At 44.1% G+C, this 18,609-nt stretch overlaps 1 protein-coding gene and 1 pseudogene across 1 annotated transcript in view; both read left to right on the top strand.

Annotated features, from left to right (window-relative positions):
- Positions 1 to 18,609, top strand: part of CD207 (CD207 molecule) — a 46,332-nt gene that overhangs the window by 18,060 nt on the left and 9,663 nt on the right. The window contains exons 3-4 of the mRNA XM_064572358.1: positions 769 to 909; positions 15,377 to 15,500. The gene's annotated coding sequence lies outside the window, so the exon portion shown is untranslated. The remainder of the gene's footprint in view (positions 1 to 768; positions 910 to 15,376; positions 15,501 to 18,609) is intronic.
- LOC123850488 (ribosome production factor 2 homolog) lies at positions 9,409 to 10,383 on the top strand (annotated as a pseudogene).

An 18,609-nucleotide genomic window follows, 5' to 3' on the forward strand; every position in this document is an offset into this window, starting at 1 on the left:
ACCACGTCCTTAGCTCCCGGCCACAAGCAGGGAGGCGTCCTCGTGTCGCCCCCTGCTGGTCGCGAGCTTAAGCGACGAGGGGTTTCGCCCGGCGCCGACCACCCTGCGCATGCGCCCTGGCAGAGGGCGCCGGGCTCTTGGTTCTCCCAGCCTCCCCGAGCCGGATCCAGAACAGGGGTGAAGTCGGGGGGAACGTCTCAAACAGAGGCCAGGCCCGAGGCGCTGGTCGCGGGTCTCATTTCTCTGGTTTACCTGTCTGCGCCAGGTGCTGGAGTCCGCTTTCCCTAAACCCCGGTCCCTCGGCAGGGGGTGGCAAGGGGGCGGGGCCGAGAGCCCCCTTACCACCTGGAGCCAGAGAGTTGTGACCGCGGGGCCAAAGGGGCGTCCTGTATTGGTTTCTGAAGTCCTTCCTGAGTTCTGAGGGTACCAGGATGATGAAAACACCCACCTTGCGGTAGTGAACAACGGCAGCCCCTACCCCAGGCTACCCTGTAGCCTGACTCCACCATCCTCCTCCCCTCTGTGTCTGGTAGAGGAAACAGACGTAGGAGCAAATAGCACAGGCTGATAATACAAGAATAACTGTGAGTATAAAATACAAGCCTGGTACCAGAAGGGTCAGGGCTCACCAAGAGGTTACACCTTAACAAGCATGGTAGACTCTGTAAGAGCCCACCAGGTGGAACTTTCCTGTGCAAAAGGGCCCTGGGAGGAGAGATGGGGCAGGGGGCAGTTCTGATGAGTGCATTTGTGTCTGCTTTGTTCCAGGCCTCACCTGTCTCTTTCCTGAGCTTCCCGTCATACATCTTGGGCAGCTTGCAGGAGACTAGATCCTTCGAGACCATGGGGTGACAGTTCTTGTGTTTGCCAACTTAAGCAAGAGGACAATCGTTATCTTTAACTGAACAGGTAAAACATGACAACGAAAATACCAAATATGTTGGGGAAGGTGGGTCCTCCAAAAGATCAGGAGGACAGACCTTTCCTAGCCCCCTCTTCGGTCCTGTGAGAAGGACTTCCCTGACTGAGTACTATTCTCCAGAACAGTCACAGAAGAGAGTCAGAGGCTGTTGCTCTCATCTCTAAATTTGGTCACCTTGGACTGTTGGTTTCTGTGGCTCAGTTTTGTCGTATATATAAAGCTGAAAGAATGGCCATTAATTCATTGACCTGTCAGCATGTGGGATCCTGGTGCTCCTCAGGTCACTGGCCCTGGATGTGGTGGACCCGTGTTTAGGACAATGGTTAGGGGACATTCAGAAGGGCAAATATGTGGCTTGTGTGAATGAGAATCATCTAAAATGAGCCTGGAGGATGCCCCTGGGAATTTGTGGCATTTTAGATACCGGGCCCATTTCAGCAAAGTAGCATTCCTCAAGACCAAATGAATGAGCAGAGGAGATGTGATAGATATACAGATAATGAAATTGTGTGGTAGAAAGTGATCAGGACCTTAAAATGTTGTCACCAATGTGGGCTGAGAGTTCAGAGGAGAGAGGATCTTCTTGCTGTGGTGTTCAGAGAAGGCTTAATGAAGGAAGTGGCATTTTTTGGTGGGTTGTGAAAATGGGGAGGATTTCAACATGGGCAGTGTTGTACCCACCTAGACATTAGGGTCACAAGCAGGGAGAGGACCCTGGAATCTGATGATAAGACACTGTGTGTGTGTATTTGAGATATTTATTAACTTAAAAATACGTTTAAAAATAGTTACAAAAAAGCATAACAGCTTAAATTTCCTACCCCAGTCCCTAATCACTCAGGTACCCTTGTCAGAGACCTTCAATAGTCTTAGTTTCTCATGTAACCTTTCAGGGATGTCCTGTACATATACAAGTAAATGAACACACACCCACACATGCCACCTTCTTTACACAAATGACAGCATATTGCACTGTTCTGTACCCTGCTTTCACTTATATTTTGAAGACGGTTCTATATCAGTATGTGAAGAGCTTTCTTTGAGCTCACTGGGGAAACACTGGAATCATTCCCACTGAAGCCAAGAAGAGGACCCTGTGATTTTTGAGGTGTACCTGGAACTATTCCCCCAAAACCTGGCATTAAAAAGCTGCAAAGAGGTGGAAGTGTCCATTTAATTTGGGGCAGAATATTATTTTAATTTTTATTTTCCCTGTCCCTACTCTATTGCTTTGGGGAAACCATCCTGTCCTCCCTCACTCTGTGAAAATGGCCCATCAAGCTTGGGTAGGTATCAGTGGGGTACTATTTGGACAGAGAACAGGTCTTGTTGGGGTAATTGGGAAAGTCACTGGGAACTGACTGGCCTCCTGCATTTATTCTCTACTTTTCCTCTTCTACACTCCCAGGGCTAGGGGGTCCCAACCCAAGAGAGCACCTCCACTCTGTGCTGCTTTTCCATGGGGTCCGAAGTTGAAGCCTTGACTAGTGGGGTAAGAGCACACAGGCGCCATTACCTGTGGTTCTGGTGCTCATCTTAGGCTCCTCCTCTCCCTTCCATTTGTGCTCACACGGCTGACAAGGACCAGGGTTTGAACTTCAGTTCTTTCCCTAAGCTCACTATCAGACAGAGTGGTTGGAATTTTGTGGGGAATATGACCTCACAAGCCAAAATAACTAGACAGCTGAGGAGAACAAGTTTCTCAAAAGAAAGTAACACAGGAGATAATATGTATCTTTTGAAGTATTAGAACAGATGGACCAATAACTTAAAATAAGCTCAGTAAATATACTTAAGGAGACAGGGAAGATATTAATAATATAAGAATAAGGAATCATAAAAAGAAGTGAGAGGAAATATTAAATGTGAACAATATAATAGTGGAAATAAAGGACACAACAGATGGGATAAATAATAGAATGGGCGCAATTAATAAACAGTGAATTGCAAGATCAGATATCTCAAGGAAGGAAGCAGTGAAGAATAAATAATTAGGAAATTTAGAGTAAAAGTTAAGAGGTATGACAGTAGAAGTGTAAGTGCCAGGATCCAGATAACAGAAGTCCTAGAAAGAGAGAAAATTAAATATGCAGAAGAGGTATTCTGAACAAAAGATTCATAACAGTCGTGTTTTGGTTTCGACAAGGAAAGAAAACTTCATTATTATTATGGAAACCTAATAGAAACAGAAGAGAAAAGGAAGCTACACTTAGATGAAGGTAATAAATAGTAGGCAATAAATGAGAATAAGGCAAAGTTACCTCAAATCGGGTACTTACAATACGCCACCTCATCAGCCGGGGGAAGCCCTGTGGAAACAGCTGGAGTCCTGATTGAGAGGCTAAGGAATGTTATTTGTGAGACTCATGCTGTATGAATAACACTGGGAGCCTGGTTGTTTAAAATGTAGTATCTGGCCTCCAGGTCAAAACTGGCCCTTCTGTTCTGGATGCAAGAGCTACAATCTTGCCTCATATCCCCTCCTGCTCCAGGCTGGGCCGCCCTCCCCCTCCATGGAATCTGGGAGAGGGGAGGCAAACACTCATAGCCCAGGCTCCTTAAAAATATAAAAACATGGGGCGCCTGGGTGGCTCAGTTGTTAAGCGTCTGCCTTCGGCTCAGGGCTCAGGTCATGATCCCAGGGTCCTGGGATCGAGCCCCACATCGGGATCCCTGCTCAGCAGGAAACCTGCTTCTCCTTCTCCCACTCCCCCTGCTTGTGTTCCCTCTCTCACTGTGTCTCTCTCTGTCAAATACATAAATAAAATCTTTGAAAAAAAATATAAAAACATGATAACATGGAAATGTAGCTCGCTCCAAACTGTATGTAGGCAGACAAATGTTTAACTTCAAACCCTGTTATTTGCCCTATAAATATGGTCCTTATGGTGATGGTCAATTGGAAGTCTCACCTGAGGGGAGGATGCTCTGCCCAGGCCTCTATCAATTTCATTGCCTTGAAAATGTGTCTCCTGGGCTGGTCAGATGCCCCAGAGAAGTTTGTCCCAGTCCCCTGCTAGGAGGGAAAGGCCAAGTTGCTAGCAGATTGGGGGCCAGTGGGAGAAGAGGGCTGGGCCTGAGAGTGCAGGTCTCAGCATTTGGTAAGCAAACCCAACTTCCCCTGGTCCCTCTGATTACCTCTGAAGGAAGTTGGAATTTCCATAAAAGAATTTTACCAAAGATTGAGGGAGAACAATAGTAACAACAAAAAGACACACACACACACACACACACACAAAGAAGGAAAGCAAGTAAGCAAGCATTCTGTAAAAATAGCCAGGTTCTAAGGATCAGGCTTCTTCTTCTTTTTTTTTTTTTTTTTTAAGATTTTATTTATTTATTTGACAGAGAGAGGCACAGCAAGAGAGGGAACACAAGCAGGGGGAGTGGGAGAGGGAGAAGCAGGCTTCCCACAGAGCAGGGAGCCTGATCCCAGGACCCTGGGATCATGACCTGAGCCAAAGGCAGACGCTTAACGACTGAGCCACCCAGGTGCCCCCTAAGGATCAGGCTTCTGACCCTATCAGAACAGACTCACCTTTAAGACCCCTGGGTTCTTTCCTGGTTCACAGGCTCTTTGCCAGGATTACCATGCTCCAGCCCGGAGTTGAGCAGAGAAGGCTGATCCATAATCTCAACTCTGATAGGTTGACTGTGGCTACCTGGTACACTTTGGTAAGGAACTCTCTCTCTCTCCTTTTTAGCCTTTTATTATGTATTTTAAAGCAAATACAAAAGTAGGGAGACTAGTATAATGATTGCCATATACCGATTACCCAGCTTCAACAACTGGCCCATCTTATTTGATCTACAACCCTATTGTTCTCCCTCAAATTGTCTTAAAGCAAATCCCAGATATTATATCATTTTTACTATAAAACTCCAGTATGTATCTCTAAGAAGTAAGAATTCTCAAAAAAGGAACTCTTTAGAAAAACCACAATAATTATACCTACAAATTAGTACTAATTCTTACTTTGCCAAATATCTAGTCATTTTCTGTATTTCTATATTATCTCATGTGTCTTTTTACAAGTAGCTTATTTCAGCTACTTGTAAAAAGACACAAACAAACTCCATATACATTGTGTCTGTCTGACACATTCTTTTGGGCTTTTAAAATCTGTAACTGTTCAACTTGGTGTGTGTGTGCGCATGTGCACATGTAAAGACTAGACCATATATCCTTAGAACTTTTCACTCTGGATTTTGCTGGCCCCTCTGGTGTCTTTAACCATGTTGCTCTGTTCCCTGGCAATTAGAATTAGACGACTTATCAGATTTAGGTGTGATTTTTCTTTTTTTTCCTGTTTTGGACAATAGAACCTCGTGAGTCGTCCTTGGATCACATCAGGAGGCACTTGCTGTCCAGGTGTCTTTCTTTTTTGGTGGAGGTCTTCTTGCCCTTGGCAAGAACAGCTTTGCTGGAGCAGGCAAACGTGGAGTCCCCCTGCCGCCTGTCTCCTGTTTGCAGGAGGTCGCCTCATAACAGGAACCCTGACATTTCTAAATGTTCTAGACTCTTGGGACTGGTCCCCATCAGGGCTTGCTATATTTAACAGTCACAGCTGATGGGAGAGAGGCCACCTCCACTCTGGCTGGTTTCTGAAGGCCAAGACTGATTGTCTGTGTCTGCTCTTTGGGGACAAGGCGATTCCATAAAGCCATCACCTTTCTCTCTCTGTTCAAAGAATCTGTCTACTTTATACATTTACTGAAGCCTCACGGGTCCTGGCCCAGGGAGTGAGGGATAGGGACGGGATTACTAGTATCGCTTGCTACATTTATTAAGGGGGTCTAGAATCCCTGGAAGGCCAGGATTCCATTATAACTATCATGCAGTCCTACAAAATTTTAAGGAAGACCAGATTCACACACATTGTAAAAACTGTACTCTAATGAGTGGCAGCCTGGAGTAATTCTGTGTCCAGCCAAAGGTAATGGCGCCATCTATGGGCCACTGATGAAGAAAGCATGGGTGTAATTGTGATAAAGAGGAGCCGCAGAGGCAGGGCAGTGGGGAATGGGATTCCATGCTCTCCCTATTGATTTTTTTTTATTATTATGTTCAGTTAGCCAACATATAGTACATCATTAGTATTTGATGTAGTGTTAAACGTATTGATTAATGAGGAGTGAGCTCTACAGTGACTTGATCTTTGTTTAATGACCAGATGCATGGCCAGTACTCTGCCGGACACTCGAGGGGACCCTCTGTAGCTCTCTGGAGTTGAGCATCTGTGCAGCTCTCTTCTCTTGGGTGCTCCGTGCTGTGTTCTGTAGCTGCCTCCGTCTTCTTGGACTCTCAGCTCTGTCCCCTCAACTCAGGGAGTGTGCTGGGCTCTGCCTGTTCTTTCCCTGTGCGCTGTGGAAGCTCTCAATATATAAACTGGGGCAACTGTAGGGCTCCCCTCACTTGTTTCCTTCATCTCAGGGATCCGTCTTTCATTGCCTAATGTCCAGTGTCTTTTTAAAAAGATTTTATTTATTTGTGTGGGGGGGGGGAGAGAGAGAGAGAGAACAAGCAGGGGGAGGGAGAACCCCGCTGAGCAGGGAGCCTGACACGGGGCTCGATCCCAGGACCCCAGGATCATGACCTGAGCCTAAGGCAGACGCTTAACCGACTGAGCCACCCAGGCGTCCTGATGATGTCCAGGGTCTTAAAGATCATTGTTTCCTGAATGTTGTCTTTTCTTCCCCTGTTATTCCACATCGGCCAGAAGTGGAAGTCTTCATTCAACCACTTTAGTTTTGAACTAGGTCAAGCCAAATTCCTGAACGGCTTTGAAGACACCACTAGCGGAGTCTCAGGGCATCTCAGGAGACTGGCGCCCAGCCTCTGCTCTCAGGGTTCACATAGTAAAGACGTCATTCCTCCCCACACGAGGTGGATGTTGTTGGTGCGACACGTCTGGTTCTGTGGTCCCAGGATACACCCTGAGTGCCAGTCCTGGCAGGAAATAGTCTTTCTGCTTTGTGGGGCATCTTCTTAGTCTTGGTCAGGGGTCCCTGTGACACAGCCTTCTGCATGCAGTTGCCTCCTGGTTTCTTTCTTTCTTTCTTCCTTTTCTTTTTTTAAGTAAGCTCTATGCTCAGTGTGGGGCTCGAACCCATGCCTCCGAGATCAAGAGTTGCACACTCCACCGAGTGAGCCAGCCAGCCAGGCCCCCCACTTCTTGGTTTCTATGTCCTCCATCAAGATAGGTTTGCCCCAGGGGTTCAGATATTGCTGTCAGAAAACAACAAACACTTGGCTCCATAGCCCTTAGCTGGAAAGTTCCTCACTACAGTTCCAGCTTAGGAGGACTCAGGACCTGAGCAGCATCAGGACTATGGATCCCAGCAGACACCTGGAGGCCAGGCTCAGCCATGGTTGACGCACACCTGCTGGGCCCCCAGCTCAGTCACCACTCAGCACCCTACCTGTGAGGGGCTGTCAAGCTGCACTAACAGAGTTTTAAAAAGAAAATCATAACTTGAGTCTAATCATTAAGAAACGATCAGGCAAATCCAGAATTTGGGGCATTCTACAAGCAACTGGCCTGTACTCTCCAAAATGTCCATGTCATGAATGATAAAAAGAGGTGTGTGTGTGTGTGTGTGTGTGTGTGTGTGTGTGTGTGTGTGTGAGGATGAGGCGGTGAGCCTGGTCCAGGTTATAGGAAAGTCCAGGACCATGACGATCAAATGCAATGTGCAAACTTCAATTGGATCCTGGAGTCAGGACCTTCCCCCCCAGGTATAAGGGACTTTTTTTTTTTTAGACATTTATATATAGTTTAGATGTTGCAGCCACATTAAATTCCTTGAGTGTGGTAATGGTATTATGATTACGGAGGAGAAGAGTGTCCTTGTTTTTAGGATAAATGCAGAAATATCAATAATGCCACAGTACTGCAATTTACTTTCAAATAATTCAGCAAGAAAAAATATGTGTATGTATATACATATATATACATACATACTTTTGCAAGTGTAAAGGACCTGAGGAAGAAACAAGCTTGGAATGTTTCCAAATGTGAAGAAAGCCAGCGAGAAGGAGTGGTGAGAGATAGGAACGTGGAGCTAGACGCCAAATCCTGGAGTGTTTTGTTGAAGATGATTGATTTTTAATTTTCTCTCCAGGGTAATGAGAATCCTTTGAAGCAAGGGACTGCCTAATCCCATGATGCATCTCATTTCTTCCCATACCTGGGAAATGTCCCCAGGTGCTTGGAGCTACTATATCCATGGAAAGGGCTTTTGTTCTTTGTAAACACATAGCCTTTCCCCCCATCCATTTCTCTGGTGGCTAAACACTGGGTCTTTGTGTTCCTTGTGGTTCTCACTCCAGGGAAAGTACCCAGGAACCAGGGGATTCCCTTGTTAAGTCACCCGCTCCCAAGAAGGTGACTATAGGCCACACCCAGAAAAGGGAGCCATGCCCACATCAGGGAGTTGTCATGGGGGACAGCCAGGCCTCCTGTGGCCAGGGAAGAGGAACAGTTCCTTCTGGAGTTTACAGAGAGAACTTAAAGCAAGCAATAGCACGTAGTTGGTGGAAATGGACAAATAAATGCTCAGAATGGAGGATCCCCAGGAGGCATGGGCGCTTATTCCTTCTGTTTTATGCTGGGTCTTTGCATCCTTTCCCCTCTCTGGGTCTCCCTGCTAGCATTTAACAGTACCCGTGTCCTTCTGTCACCACCCTACAGCTGCATCCCCTCCTCCCCGTCCTGGAGTGCAAGGTTGGAGAAAAACCACGTAACTGGATAGATTGGGCCACAGGTGGAAAACATTACTTGTCCCTTAGTGACGTGCTAGAATTAGCCCCTACAGGCTCTCAAGAGCCTATCATGTGCATCTTTTCTCAACTCTGCTTTCAGGGACATCATGTTGGTTACTTAATGGCCATGGTGGAAATATTTACGCAATGACAATTGGCAAATATTACAAATTGGGTTTCCCCTCTACATTTAGAGAGCAGTTGTTAAATGTCTTTGAGCATACTATTGCATATTCCATTTGTTTTATTAACCTTACAATTATTTTAATATTTAATAATTATTTAATAAGAGAACATATTCCATTTGTTCTCTTCTTTTTTCCCCCCCATATTAAAGTTTCCCAGGACTTTTCTCCTGGACTAAAGGACTTAATCTTGAGAGTAGGTTTAACCTTGAGCATGGTGCTCGTGAAAAAGATCTTAGAAACTATAGCAGAAAATATTCCCTCCCACAAAACTCTAGGGAAACAGACCTATTTAAAGTGAGTTCTGGGGGTGCCTGGATGGCTCAGTCGATTAAACGTCTGCCTTCAGCTCAGGTCATGATCCCAGCGTCCTGGGAACTTGTCCCACATCGGGCTCCCTGCTCAGCAAGGAGCCTGCTTCTCCCTCTCCCTCTGCCTGCCTGTCTGCCTACTTGTGATCTCTCTCTCTCTGTGTCAAATAAATAAATAAAATCTTTTAAAAAAATAGAGTTCTGGGGATTCGCGTTGCAGTAGCCATGGACGCTTTGGATTGAGTTGTAAAGCCCAAAATGAAAAGAGCCAAGAGATTCCTTGAGAAGAGAGAACCGAAACTCAGTGAAAATATTAGAAATGCTATGCTGATTAAAGGGGGAAATGCAAATTCAATGACGACACAAGGACTTAAAGATGTGTATGCACTGAAAAAACCATATGGAGTTCTGTATAAAAAGAAAAACATTACAAGACCATTTGAGGATCAGACATCATTGGACTTCTTTTCAAAGAAGTCAGATTGTTCTTTATTTATGTTTGGCTCCCATAATAAGAAGAGGCCAAATAATCTAGTAATAGGTCATATGTATGACTACCATGTACTGGATATGATTGAATTGGGTATTGAGAAGTTTGTCTCTCTAAAAGATATTAAGAATAGTAAATGTCCCAAGGGAACAAAACCCATGTTAATATTTGCTGGTGTTGATTTTGATGTAACAGAAGACTACAGAAGGCTAAAAAGTCTTCTTATTGATTTCTTCAGAGGCCCCACAGTACCAAATATCTATCTGGCTGGTTTAGAGTATGTTCTGCACTTCACTGCATTGAATGGGAAGATTTACTTTCGAAGCCATAAGTTGCTGTTGAAGAAATCTGGTTGTAGAACACCAAGGATTGAATTGGAAGAGATGGGGCCCTCATTGGATCTGGTTCTGAGGAGAACACATCTGGCATCAGATGATCTTTATAAATTATCTATGAAAATGCCAAAAGCGCTCAAGCCAAAGAAGAAGAAAAATGTCTCCCATGATACTTTTGGTACAACTATGGAAGGATTCATATGCAGAAGCAAGACCTAAGCAAACTACAAACCAGGAAAATGAAGGGGTTGAAGAAGCAACCTGCAGAAAGGATAACAGAAGACCAAGAGAAAAAATCAAAGAGAATTAAAAAAAACTGATGGAACTTAAAAAAAAATAGAGTTCTGATGAAGAGGTGTATTGAGAAAATCTACAAAGAGCACCAATTTTACTCTCCTTACCAGTGAGAAGACTTATTGAAAGGGTATAATCCTGTTCTGTTTCCATATAACAAAGGAATCTTTTAGGATGTCTGGACTTCAGAGATTGTTAAGTGCTGTGAAATGTAATCTTTAATTCTTGAAAGCCCGTAATTCCCATTGGTTGTCACTCAACAATTCAATGCCCTGATAACAATATTTACATTGATATATTTTTTCCTGAAGGTATAACTTGCGAGGTTTTGAGTTAGTCCAGAAAAGGAGCTTTGGCATTTCTCTTGCCAACCTCCATGCACAGTAGATTCCTTTTTCAAAGGGTCTGAGAGCCTTTGAAATGTACAGGGCCACTGTATGACTATGTGGTCTCAGGGCTGCCTGTCCGTTTCCTTGTTCCTCGCGAGCTTCCTCTTTCATTCTCCTCTGCTGCTAGTCTAAATCTGCACTCTTCTTTTCAGTTTCCCGGTGCAACTCCAGCAGATCTTTCCCTCCTGCTTCATCAAACAATGAGGAAAGAGTGAGAGGGAAATCATCACAGGGAAGCTTTAACAGGCAGATTTCTGAGAAAAAATGATGGGGTAGGAGTTGACCAGCTAACTAAGCCCATTCCGCCTGACTGAAATGAAAAGAACGAGATGAATGCACATAGCAAAGACCTCACCAGCAGTACTGAAGCTAGGAATGGCAAAAATTTTGAAAAGTGTCCTCTAGACATAAAATTTGGACTCTAAAATTGAAATGAGATGGTATGATGCAACATGGTTCTTTCTGGAGAGTGATCGGGGGGCAGAAGGGGACCCACAAACAACACCAAACCCATTACCAGGTCCTGTTAATTCTGCTCCTAAATATATCTGGAATCCTCCCTATGTCTCTATATATTCATAGTTTTAATGAGTTGTTTTGTGTACCCAGGAAAGTTATTCATGTGGATTGTTTTGTCCATATGATTACTGAACTCTCTTATCAATTTAAATAACTCTTCCAGATGGTTCTTTCAGATTTCATAGCTAAAACATTATATCATCTACAAATAATAATAACCTTATCTTCTTCCCTTGAAAAGAAAAAAGGCTGAGGCCTGCATGAAGGAAACTAAAAAGTATAGATTGACAGATATAATGGAAACAGACATCATGTGGATCTAGATGTGAAGACTATTTTAAGGATGTCAAATCATCCTAAATTATTTTACAGCTTTACTAAAATTACTAAATTTACTAAAATTAAACTTTATGTAAAATTGCAATAGGACTTTGTTTTTGTAACTTGCCAAAAGGTAATTTGAAAGAACAAGTTAAGAATCGCTAAGAAAATTTTATTTAGGGGCGCCTGAGTGGCTCAGTCGTTAAGCGTCTGCCTTCAGCTCAGGTCATGATCCCAGGGCCCTGGGATCAAGCCCCACATCGGGCTCTCTGCTGGACGGGAAACCTGCTTCTCCCTCTCCCACTCCTCCTGCTTGTGTTCCCTCTCTCACTGTGTCTCTCTCTGTCAAATAAATAAATAAAATCTTAAAAAAAGAGAAAATTTTATTTAAAAAATGGCTAACAAGGGGGGTCTGCCATATTTTAAGATGTTTGGTAAAGCAATTATTAGTTTGGTAATATTAAAATAATTGTAAGGTTAATAAAACAGAACAGAGAGGCCTTTAACAGACCTGAGAAGAAAACAATTAATGTCAAAAAAGTATATGAAATTAATGAGGAAGGTACATATTACTCAACAGAATGGTGTTGATATTCTGTGGGTAGCATGGCCTCTTTGGAAGGGGGTGATGATGCTTTGTGTGGTTCAACTGGGGAAGTGGCAAGATCTCGTAGAGCAAACAAACTAGAACTTAGAAATCTGAGGGAACTGTAGTCTGCCTCTGAATCTTCCTTTTTTTGGCTTCAGGACAGTGTTTCTCAGAGTGAGAAGTATCATCCATTAAGTGTAAAAGAAAAATGGTAATGGAACCCCTGCTATAAATAAGATTAAACAGATTTTCTTAACACAGGACTTCTCAGAACCTTTAAAATGCGCATAGTTACCATGAATCTTCAAGAAAGACATACAGCATGGACTGTTTACCAAACTTATTTAACCTTTGAACCCATTTTGAGCATACTTCTGGACTAGTGTTCCATTTAACACACTGTGGGAAAACGGGATCAATCTTAATAGGAAAGGAGATAGCTCTGTGGGTATATCAATTGGGGTTCTTGATTGAAACAACAAGCCCATGTCTGCATAATTTAAGCATGAAAGAAATTTATTGGGAAGGTAACCACTTGTTTTCAGACTCAATGTGAAGTCTTGGAAAATGGGGCAGGACCAAGGAAAGGAGGACATCAGAGAAGACTCCCAACATGTCCCTTGAAGACTCTCAGATATCTCTGAGGCAGTGCATTATTGTCTCAGTCATGCAGATGGTGACATCTGATTGCCTGAGCCTGGGTAATGTGCCAGGGAGCTGGGAAGAAGAAATGTCCAACCTCTTTTGTCTTTTGACTCAGAGTTGTGGTCCTATCTACCACTGATTTTGAGATTTCTCTTTATTAAGAAGGGTACTGCTATCCTGGACAAAGAGACAAGTATTCTATAGCCCAATACTCATATACACCCTTTTCCTCATCCTGGCACTTCCTCAAGCTGCTTTTACCTGACCTAGTGCAGCTATATGCTATCTAGACCCATCTTCTTTCCAAGAGTAGACAACCCACTGTCTTTTGAGTTATTGCAACCAGTTCCAAGCCCAGCATCACTGAGTGATGTATTGTCCTCTTTAGTTCTGTCATGATCTCATCTGGGTATCCAATGTAAGTGAGAGGAAAAAGAAAGAAAAATGAAATTAAATTAAAAAAAAGATACATGACAGGTAAATACAGGTATAGTGGCTTTAACCCTTGTTTCTGCAAAGTTCATGAGGCCACACGACCACCCTCCGTAGCCATTTATTCTGTCTTCCTTTGCTCTTCAGTCAGCATGTCAACTGCCTATGTTCTTTACTTGGTGGGATGAGTCAGACCTTTGTTTCTGAGCTATCTTACTCTGTTGGCCATCCCATTTGTTAAGAATGCCAAACTTTACAGGTTGAACTAGAAGATACCCCTGGGTATCTATTGCTTGAGTTCCAGTCATAATCCTCCCTGCTCCCCGTATTAGTCATCTTTTGCTGCCTAACAAATTACCCTCAAACTCAGTGGCTTTAACAACAGACATTCATTACCTCAGGGTTTGTGGGCTAGGAATCCAGATGTGGCTTAGCTGGGCACCTCGACTCTAAGTCTCTCATGAGGTTGCATTCAGGCTGTTGGCTGTGACTGTTGTCTCATCTGAAGGTGCAATTGTTGGGGGAGGGTCATTCTTCCAAGATCACAAGGGCATGAATACCAGGAGGCAGAAATCACTGGGGACCATCTTAGAAGATACCTACCACATCCCATCTGTGTGTCAGTGAACTTTCTTCCCTTGATTGTCAGGATCAACCATCCAACATGGTAGACATAGAGATACACTTCCCAGATTCCCCTTCAAAGAAAAGCTTGTTGTCTGAACTGTTTGTTGGGGGAGCTGTAAGCAGATGGTCTCCAGCTATTAGCTCCTTCAGGGAGCCTTGCAGGGTCAATTAGGTATGGACATTTTAGCCTAACATAGGACAAGTCTGGTGGGTCATTTATGCTCCAGAACTCCTCATGGGGCTGACTGAAGTTTGTTGGTCCTGTACTAAATTTCAACAGTTCAGCTTATCTCTCTGCCCAATCCTGTCTTCTCCTACTCCCTTCCACAGATGTTGGTCCTTCACAAAAAATCCTGTACACCAAATTCCATCTCAGTGTCTGCTTTTGCAAAACCCAGTCTGAGACATTGCCAAACCTATGATCTTTTTTAAAAAAACTGTTTTTCCAGTGGCATGAGATGTTTGAAATAGCCTGATAGCGGTCCCAGCTCCTAACTTGGGGGAATCATTGTTGGGTTCTCTGGTAGAAATATTCCTCCTCTGGGTACCCTAAGTCAGCAGATCCAGACTTTCAGAAATGAAGTAATACCATTGAGGATGGGTCATCATATGTCAGTGTGAGAGATACTACCTAATTATACTCCTTGGTATAAATACTCTAGATCCATGTATTTTGGGGGAAGAAACAGCCCTATTTTAAAGCAGATGCTACATGCTGCAGAGCAGCTCCCAGTGTTTCAAGGCATTGTCTACTAGCTGGTACTGCAATGGACTCTTCAGTGCTCAAGTCCACTGTTTTATAAGGCCAGCTATTTCTGGGGAATGAACTATTCCCCTAAATAAATCATCCACCCAACCAGTGTATGGAAGAGCCAGGATTCCATGCCAGGACTCAGATTTTTCCACTGGATTGATGGTTTTCAACCTTGACTGCATGTAGGACTCACTCAAGGGTTATTAAAGATGCTGATGCCTGAGCCCCACCCCACACCAAATAAGTCAGAATTTTGGGGGATGTGGCACTGGCATTTTTTACAAACGTGTTCCAGGAGTTGAGGACCACTGCACTGTGTCCTAGACATGTAGCTCTCATTCTCTACCACCCCACCCAGGGAAGGGGGCTCTGTGAGCATATAGTTCTCGTGTGGTTGAGAGTCAGATATATTAGGAGAAAGGTTTACTTGCAGGGAATGAAAGCATGGAGCTGTATTTCTGTACTGTGTTTTATTTTATTTTATTTAAAGATTTATTTATTTATTTTAGAGAGAGAGAGAGGAGGGGCAGAGGGAGAGAATCTTCAAGCAGACTCCCCACTGAGCACAGAGCCAGACACAGGGCTTGATCCCACAACCCATGAGATCATGACCTGAGCCGAAACCAAGAGTCAGGCACTCAACCGACTGAGCCACCCAGGTGCCTCTATATCTCTGTACTGTGTTTTAAATAGGAATAGTTTGGGAAAATGTCATATTATACACCATTTTAAACTGCAATTTTTTTTTTTATTGTTGCTTTAGGCTTAATCATAGATACACTTTATTTTCCTTGCAAGAAAACAGGTGGAATGCCAAGAATTATCCAGAGAGAATTGCACTCTGCTGCAGGGTAGGAACCATGGCTGTTTTGTTCAAGGAGGAATTCCCAACATCTAGGCATAGAACTTGACATGGCACACAGTGAGTACTTGATAAATTTCACTGGATGGGTAAATGGATGCTGGAGTGAATGAATGCGAGGCAATACCATGCATTTCTGTGGGGATATTCCCAGTAGAGATAGGACGGAAGACGCTCATCCTAAGGGTCCTGGATGAAAGCTGCAGCCGTAGGGAGCAGGGACATTTATAGGGAGCATGGGGAGGCAAAGGAAGTTTAAGGTTCCAGTTAGGGAGACTGACCCAGTTAAAGGGCCAGCTGGAGAGCTTAAGTTGGGGAAAGAAGTTCGTACATAGTAAGCTGGGAAAATAAACTAAAAGCATGAAATGGTGGCTGAGAGCAGTTATCTCATTACTTGCTGAAAAAGAGCAAAATCAAAATATTTGGAAAGAGAAACCTAAGTTGAAGAAGAAAGTTGGAGGGAACCATACACAGCATCGGGGTATGAAGTGAATGGTGTTATGATTTGTTAGAGTGTGGGCATAGGTTGGGATTTTGAAACTTATTGGCTTAGTGGTTTTAGTTTGCAGAGGACAGAAAGCCCTGTTGTGGCATTGGAGATATTATTGTGGGACTTGGGGTTTTCAGAGGTCTTGTTCTTTTTTTGTGGGTTTGGGCGCAGATTTGCGTAGCACGTGCGTCACAGAAGTCGCGTTAAGACAGAACTGGACACTGGCTGGTTTTTCCTTACACTGGGCATTAGGAACTTGACTCAAGTTGCCAAGCCAGATCCCTGTGCTCAAGGACTAAGTGATGATTATACAAGTTATTTATGCAGTGTGCCTGGAGGTGAAGGGTTAGCTCTCATTCCACCCCTCCCCTTGCCCTTCTGGGGGAGGGGACCCTGGCCGAGAACAGTGTGAAAAATGGGTTAATGAGTTATAAAATATGTGCCACGGGTGACACTGTGGTCCACATCAGTTCTTCAGTTTCTCCTTGGTCAGTGACTAGTGCTAAATCCTGACCGGTGTGGTTAAGGGGACAGTTTTGATTCTGAGGATGCTCTTCTGGGTGTTTCATGACATCTCTTCCCCACAAAGGCTGAGGCTCACTTAATTTCACCTCTTGTCCTTTTCTCTGTTCAAGACCATAACCGGCAGCTCTCCACTGTTACCCAAGTTTTGTCTGACTGGGAGCAGAGCGGTGCCTGGAGAGCCTGTGGTTCCTGCCCCATGTTGGGTCTGTGGTCCCTAGCGCTCTGGGACCTCCTAAAAGTTAACTAGCCTTCAGTAACCGGCTTCCTGGATGAGCTGGACGGTTAGACAGCACCTTTATGATTTCCCATCATTTCCCCTTCTAACCTGCTCTCCTTTCTTGTTCCTCCGCATGCCTGCATGGAACCTCAGGCAGCTCTTATAGCTTTCCTGGTCACATTAATATACCCCCCAAGTCTGGTCAGATAATCACAAAAGTGCACACTCTCATCAAACTAGCGTTTCTCGCCTTGCCCAGGCCAGGCTCAGTCACGGAAGCATGAGATGGTGGAGGGAGGGCTTGACTTCTTGTCTTATTCCCCTCCCTTCTCTCCTCCTCACTCCTACCCACCCCACCCCCAAACTGTACTTTGTTCCAGGTGACAGGAAGGTCTTCCTTGATAGGGACAGTTGAAATCTGGTATTCGCCACCCACAGGTGGAGCATATCCTAAATGTTCATTTTCTTTTAAGATTTTTTTTTATAAAGATTTTATTTATTTATTTGACAGAGAGAGAGATAGTGAGAGCAGGAACACAAGCAGGGGGAGTGGGAGAGTGAGAAGCAGGCTTCCTGCCGAGCAGGGAGCCCGATGTGGGACTCGATCCCAGGACCCTGGGATCATGACCTGAGCCGAAGGCAGACGCTTAACGACTGAGCCACCCAGGCGCCCAAGATTTTTTTTTAAAGATTTTTATTTATATATTTGACAGAGAGAGACACAGCAAGAGAGGGAACACAAGCAGGGGGAGTGGGAGAGGGAGAAGCAGGCTTCCCGAGGAGCAGGGAGCTCGTTACAGGGCTCGATCCCAGGACCCTGGGATCATGACCTGAGCCAAAGGCAGACGCTTAACGACTGAGCCACTCAGGCGCCCCTCCCCCATTCACTTTATTTTTATTATTATTATTTTTTTTAACATATAATGTATTATTTGTACAGGTCTGCGATTCATCAGTCCTACACAATTCACAGCGCTCTCCATAGCACATACCCTCCCCATTCACTTTAAATACACTTTTTAGAGCAGTTTTAAGTTCCAAGTAAAATTAAACAAAGTATAGAGAGTTCTCATACAGCCCCTGCCCAGCCTTCCCCCAGCCTCCTCCACTCTCAACATCCCCCACCAGAGCAGTACCTTTGTTACAGCTGATGAACCCACACCAACATACCATTCTCACTCAAAGCCCGTAGTTCACATTTGGGTTCACTCTTGTACATTTTATGGGTTTTGACCAATGTATAATGATAGGTACTCACTAGTACAGCATCATACAGAATAGTTTCACTGCCCTGAAAATCCTCTGTGCTCCACCCATCCCTCCCTCCCTCCCCTGTTATCTCTGGGCGACTACTGATCTTTTTACTGTGTCCATAGTTTGCCTTTTCCAGAATGTCATATAGTTCGAACCATATAGTATGTAGCCTATTCAGATTGACTTCTTTCACTTAATAATATGCATTTAAGGTTCTTCCATGTCCTTTCATGGCTTGATAGCTCATTTCTTTTTAGTGCTGAATAATATTCTGTTATCTGGGTGTGTACCAGTTTATTCATCCATTCACCTACTGAAGGCCTTAGACCTTTCTTTCATGTGTCAAGTACCAGATTCTTTATCTCTCAAATTCTAGGGATATATACCAAGCTTTCTGAATGGTTCTATTAAGGCTACCCTAACTTAATATGGTAGGCAGAATAATGGCCCCAAAGATGTACACATTCTAATCCCCAGAGCCTAAGAGTATTTACATGGCATGGCAAAGTGGAAATAAGTTTGATAATCAGCTGGCTTTAAGATAGGGAAATTATCCTGGATTATCTGGTTGGGCCCAATATAAAGGTCCTTAAAAATAGAAACAGAAGGCAGAAAGAAGACTGTGTCAGAGTGATGTGATGTGATAGGAACCCAACATGCTGATGCTCTGAACCAAGCAATGT

The sequence above is a fragment of the Mirounga angustirostris genome, unplaced genomic scaffold (genome assembly GCF_029215605.1).
Source record: "Mirounga angustirostris isolate CCGP_5_RB_7025 unplaced genomic scaffold, mMirAng1.0.hap1 SCAF_10, whole genome shotgun sequence".
Lineage (NCBI taxonomy): Eukaryota > Metazoa > Chordata > Mammalia > Carnivora > Phocidae > Mirounga > Mirounga angustirostris.